The sequence below is a fragment of the Echinops telfairi genome, unplaced genomic scaffold (genome assembly GCF_000313985.2).
Source record: "Echinops telfairi isolate 266 unplaced genomic scaffold, ASM31398v2 ScPeMD7_60;HRSCAF=208, whole genome shotgun sequence".
In the NCBI taxonomy this organism is placed as follows: Eukaryota; Metazoa; Chordata; class Mammalia; order Afrosoricida; family Tenrecidae; genus Echinops; species Echinops telfairi.
The window spans coordinates 38,474,091-38,479,888 of record NW_022103958.1 but is presented as its reverse complement, the minus strand read 5'-3'; positions in this window follow the sequence as shown (position 1 = coordinate 38,479,888).

Genomic DNA, 5,798 nt, shown 5'->3' with positions numbered 1-5,798 from the left:
TTTATATAAATTATAAATTATCAAGTGTTCGTGAGGAAGGCAGGGTGGTGGAGGGAGGGGATAAAATGAGGAACTGATACCAGGGGCTCAAGTAGAAAGACAATGTTTTGAAAATGATGATGGCAACAAATGTACAAATGTGCTTGACACAATGGATGGACGTATGAATTGTAATAAGAGCTGTAGAGTCCCTAATAAAATGATTTTTTTTTAAAGAAGAAGAAATGTGGCTTCTTCCCTTACTTGAAGTTCCCTTGTTTTTGTTAAGGAGCCCTGCATTGCCACATCCAATGGCAAGTTTCCTTTTCTCTCATGTAACCTTTACACTTGGCCCTTAGCCACTCTTCAGGTCAGTAATGACCTATTAACCAATTTTTGTTGGTCATGTGGGTCACCATTGTTTCCCAATCAGCCCTATTCTGTTTATCAGTATTGATATTAACGTGATATTTTGATTGTAATGTGTCATCATGCCTGAGATCTACACTAAGTCCAACTCTCTTCTAATTATCACAGTAAGCTAATGAACTCAAATGATTTTGTGGCATTTTACATTGAAAGTAAATTGGGATCCTTCCCAAGTGGAAGCAAAGTGTGACTGGCTCTTTTCAGAAATTGGGACCAAGAACAAGACAGTAGCCATTACTGAGTACCAGTGTCATTTAGCCTGTGATATCCTGTTTACCACTGATACCATGTTTTAAACAGCTGAAGCCACTTTATTTAGACCGCAGTCATAGCCCATTGGCAAATTCCTCGAGACATCTGTCTTTTCTACAAGACCATAAAGGGCTATTATACAGTGAGCTTGTTGGCACAAACACTGCAGGTTTTAGCATGCCTTTAATCAAAGTAATAATTTTCTTTTATCCACCACATATATGCACAGTTTCGAATTAACAGCCTGGATGGATTCAGGCAATTATAATGATTCCCATTTAGTGTGTCCAATCCAGATTGGCCTAAGGGAAAACTTACATGCCTTTAGTTTTACAAATTTAGGCAGAGGAAGTATTCCCAAATTAGAAGCAATATTTAAACCAATAAAACATTCAAGTAATGAAGATGCGATTACTTTAGACATCTGTTTAAATCTTCAAGTTTTCATCCAAACTCTCACCTTAATCCCATCAATGATTTTATCCCCATATCTCCCTGCAGTCAAAACTTAGTTCCCTTCAAAGTTTTATTGACAAGTTTGGTGATTATAATATATTGGGTACATGTGTCCAGGAGCCCCATTTTGCACACACATGTACATGTGGTCTTGTGTCCCCTGCTGGGGGTTGACTCAGAAGACCTTAGCCCTCCATATCTTGATCTTGATCAACTAGCTGAGCTTCTGCTTCAAATGGTCTTAGATTAGACATGAAATCCCTCCTGAGAGGGTGTCTATGAGGAATCCTGATGGCGGTAGATCGGAATGCTCATCTCAAACCCACCAAGGAAGAAAGATGAAGCTGTCTTCTCTCAGAGCTTTGCAGCATCAGAAACCCGAGGTAGGGTCACTGTGAGTCAGAACTGTCTTGATGGTAGTGAGTTAGGTTGGAGAGTTCAGAGAACAGATTTGTTTTCAGCCTCTGTAATGTTGGGTACCAGTAATAATTTCCATTTGTCAACACATTCTCACAGCTGCTCCCTCTAGAGCAGTGGTTCTCAACCCGAGGGTCACAACCCCTTTGGGAGTCAAATGACCTCTTCACAGGGGTCATCTAAGATCATCAGAAAACACATTTTCAATGGTCTTAGGAGCCGAGACACTGCTCTTTTATCTATCCCCAGGTGGGTCCGCCCATATGCAGTTACACCCACATACCTGGCATGAAGACTTTTAGGCATGTTACATCATTTTTCAAGACAAAATTTAATTGATTTGTAATTAGAAATAAATAGTTAACAATATGTAATTAGAAATAAATAGTTAACAATATGTAATTATTGGTTTGTGTTTAATATGCTCACAATATATAAATATGTTCATAATATATAAATAGTGTTATTGTGATTAATCACCAGCCTTGTTGCCTCTACAACTTCAGGCGGGGCTCTTGCACGCCCTCTGCTAGTGGCTCTTCATCTTGATGATCACGGAATTCCTCGTCCTGCTTCTGAAATGACTCTTTATACCAAATGCAATGGTAAAACTGACCAAGTTACAGTCCTTCCTCTGCACCTTATTTTCAGGTTCCCACTCAGTCATTTGCGGATGTTATAAAGACTGGGAACCACACTCATTCTTTCCTTATCATTATGTATTTCCATAGGCATCCAACTAGCCAATTGCTCAGGAGTTAAATCTATCGATCCTTTTTACCACTAATAGCATTTGCCTTTAGTAATTGATTGGGGGGGGGGTGTCCTGTGGTGTAGTGGTTACTCCTTGGGGTACAATCCTCATGGTTGTCAGTTTGAAACTATGAGCAGCTCCGCAGGAGAAAGACTGGACGTTCTACTCCCATAAACAGTTACAGTCTTGGAAACCCACAGGGGGTGGTGATGAGTCAGCATTGACTCTATGACAGTGCGTTTGGCTTGGTTTTAGTGGCAGACACTTACTCCCTGGGCTGTAGGAGACATTATTTTTAGTTATATGCATATAACTTTTTAGTTATATGGATATAAGTCAACTATTTTTCTTGAAGAAGGCAGTAGAAATGCATGATGGGCATTCTGTTTTATTTTAGTTTTTTTCCTATTAGGGTATATCTCAGCGGTGTTATGTCGTTGGGGGTCACCCTCTTAAAGTTGTGTTATATGTTTTTCTGTAAATGAAACCAAGGATTAATGAAGTTATAAGGTAAGGACAGCAAGTAGAATAAGGGTTTGAGGATTGGTGCTGGGGCTACAGGGGTGGTGGTGGTGGCGTAAAAGGGAGATGATGTCAAGTAAGTCCAGGGAGGAAAAAGTGTGTTTGCAAAGCTCATTGTGGAAGCAAGTGTACAATTCTGCTTGATGTGATTGACCTACAGAATGATTTGATATATGTAGCAACTCCCAATTAATAATAAGTTTGAAAATATCATACATACAGGAATGGGTTTGGGGCTTGCACTAAATCCTAGCTCCAACTTACGAACAATTATTTCTTACAACATTCCCTTGCTTGATACTTGCCCTCAGGAAGGGAACACAGAAGATACTATAGCAAAATGTGGCAAAGAAATTAGATGGTGCCTAATAGAATAGCATCTGGAGTCTTAAAGGCGTGTCTACAAACAAGTAGCCATCTAAGTGAGATGTCAACTAAGTCCAAATGGAACAAGCACATCATCAGTCACTGAAGGATTGCAAATCATATAATCTGAAGTCAAAGGAGGGATAGTATCAGAACCTACATAAATTGTGAGAATCCGGTTTGCAGAAGACTAAGGATGAAAGTGGGAGCCCAAGATTCATTTGTGGGGACTACATAAGAAATAAGCCTCCAGTGAACTCTCTCTATCCACAGTGGAAGAATGGAAGGAAAGTGATTACTAAACAGGTGCATTGGAGAGATGAATATAGAAGACCAATGGCATAAATCTAACGTGTCAGTTAGATTTTGTCAGTTGATCCCCTTTCTGATGCCTGCTGAATCTGATCTGGTTTTCAACATATTCTGTGTTTTGGTTTTGTTTGTTAGTATAAGGGAGTTTCTCAGAGATGTTATGTCATTGGAGGTCACCTTCATGAAGTTGTGTTAAATGTTTTTCTGTGTTTCGGTATATGAAGCCCAGGATTGATGAATCTATAAGACCAGCAAGTAGAATAAGGGTTTCAGTGGGTTGCCATTGGCGTGGGGGCTGGGGTGGGGAGGCACATATAGTGGTGGTGGGGGTGTGAGGAGTAAAAGGGAGCTGATGTCAATGAGTCCAAGAAGAAAAAGAATGTTTGGAAATGAAGCGTGGTAGCCATTGTACAATTCTGCCTGATGTGATTGAACTGTGGAATGATGTATGCATCAGCACCCAGTTAATAATAAATTAAAAAATAATTACCTGAGGTCACAGAAGGGGAGGGTTGTGGAAATGGGGAATTAACACCAGTTGGCACAAGAAGGAGGAAAATGTTCTAAAGTTGATTGTGATGTGGGTTGCACAACCCTTCTTACTATGATTGAACTATTGAATTGTATGATATGTTTGTTATAACTCAATAATTTCAATTAAAAAATTAAGTGTCTTAGTTAGCAAGGTAAATTGGATATGTCTTTCAGTACAGCTATGTCTGTAAAAGTGATATTAGGTAAAGACATATTAATATGGAATTAGAATAGTCTATATCTGAAATCACTGTTTTAAAGAAATGGTATGATTTTATCCAAGTAAGTGAAAAAGTAAATTAGAACTAGAGAAAAACAATTGTCAAAATATAATCTTGATTGGTTAAGAGCCTACACATGGCATTATTAAATTCTACAGTGTTTATAATTTAGAAAATTTACTGTTTATTTGGGGGGAAGGAATGTTCTGGCTTAGAGACTAAAACAAGGAAAGACCACCTCTGGGTGGGGAATGAACAGATGTGTGTATCTCAGTTTTTATTGGTAGAAACTTAACAGAATACCAAAAGGGAGTAACTTTAAAGAACAAAAATTTACTGTCTCACAGTTTTACACAACAGAACTCCAAATCAGGTTTGAACTGTGTCAATTCCTGCCGAGGACTTTGACTGAGGAACTGTTCCTATCTTTTTGAGTGCCAACAATCCAATGGCTTTCCTTGGATTGTAGATGTATCTTTGGATGTGTCTGCCTTCCCTCTGTGCTTCCTTCTCTGTGCTTGTGTTTTCCTCTTTTATAAAAAGAGTAAGATTAGGAATCATTCTAGTCTGATATGACTTAACTGATAGTATCTTCAAATAAAGATCCTATCGCTCTAAACATAGTCATATTCTTTAGGAATTCAAATATCTTTTTTTAATCTGTGAGTCTATAACAATATGTTTCTACTTTCAATTACCCTGGAGAAAGGTAAATTCTAGAGCAGAAAATGAGGACTTTATGAGAAAGAGAAAATCAATTTCTTCTTTCTGAGTCTTAGGCCTTTGAGGAATGGACTTTAGAGAGGAGGAACTTGTTCAAGGGGAGATTTGTGGCAAGAATTAGACTGGCATTCAACGTGGAGAAAGGCAATGCTGTCTAAGTACTGGGCAGATGCTGTCCAGTGCCAGCAGTGGTGGGAAACAAGGGAGGTATCCAGGCACAAAATGTAAAGAAGTGCTCACTATCTGGGTTGTCCACGTCCTGTGAATGAGGGCCCATGGGAAAAAGAGTTACATACCCGTTTGCCTTGCTTTTTGAGAAAAGCATTCGAGAGATTTTCCTCTAAGCCTTGATGAGTTACCTTTGCCCTATATTTCTACTCTATGGAGTTTGTATCTTTTGTCAAGTTGGTTGAACATTTCCTTGGCAAGCAATAAACAACTTAGTTTGATACCTCTGATCTGGTCCTGGGCTAAAATCTACCCTGTAATTGGCATGCATCTTGCAGAGATTGGTCAATAGCCTATGAAAATGAAGTGAATTGTAGCCTAAAATGTAAATGAAGTATCTGTGGCCTACTTTGAAGGGATAGGGAAGTTGGTACCATCTGCCCTCTCCTAAGGGCCTGTCTTGAAATTGACAAGGAGTTGTTTGTGTGTATAAGCAGCAACCCCACAGGGTTTTTCGGTGGTGGTGGTTGTTTGAGACACAGCCAGTTTTATACAAATTCTATAAAATGTAGACTTAATTTGTTCATTCTATAATGTATGTCCCACTGTACATAATGGTTTTGTTAGTGCACCTTTAGTTTTCTCATCCTTTTAAAAACAGCTCT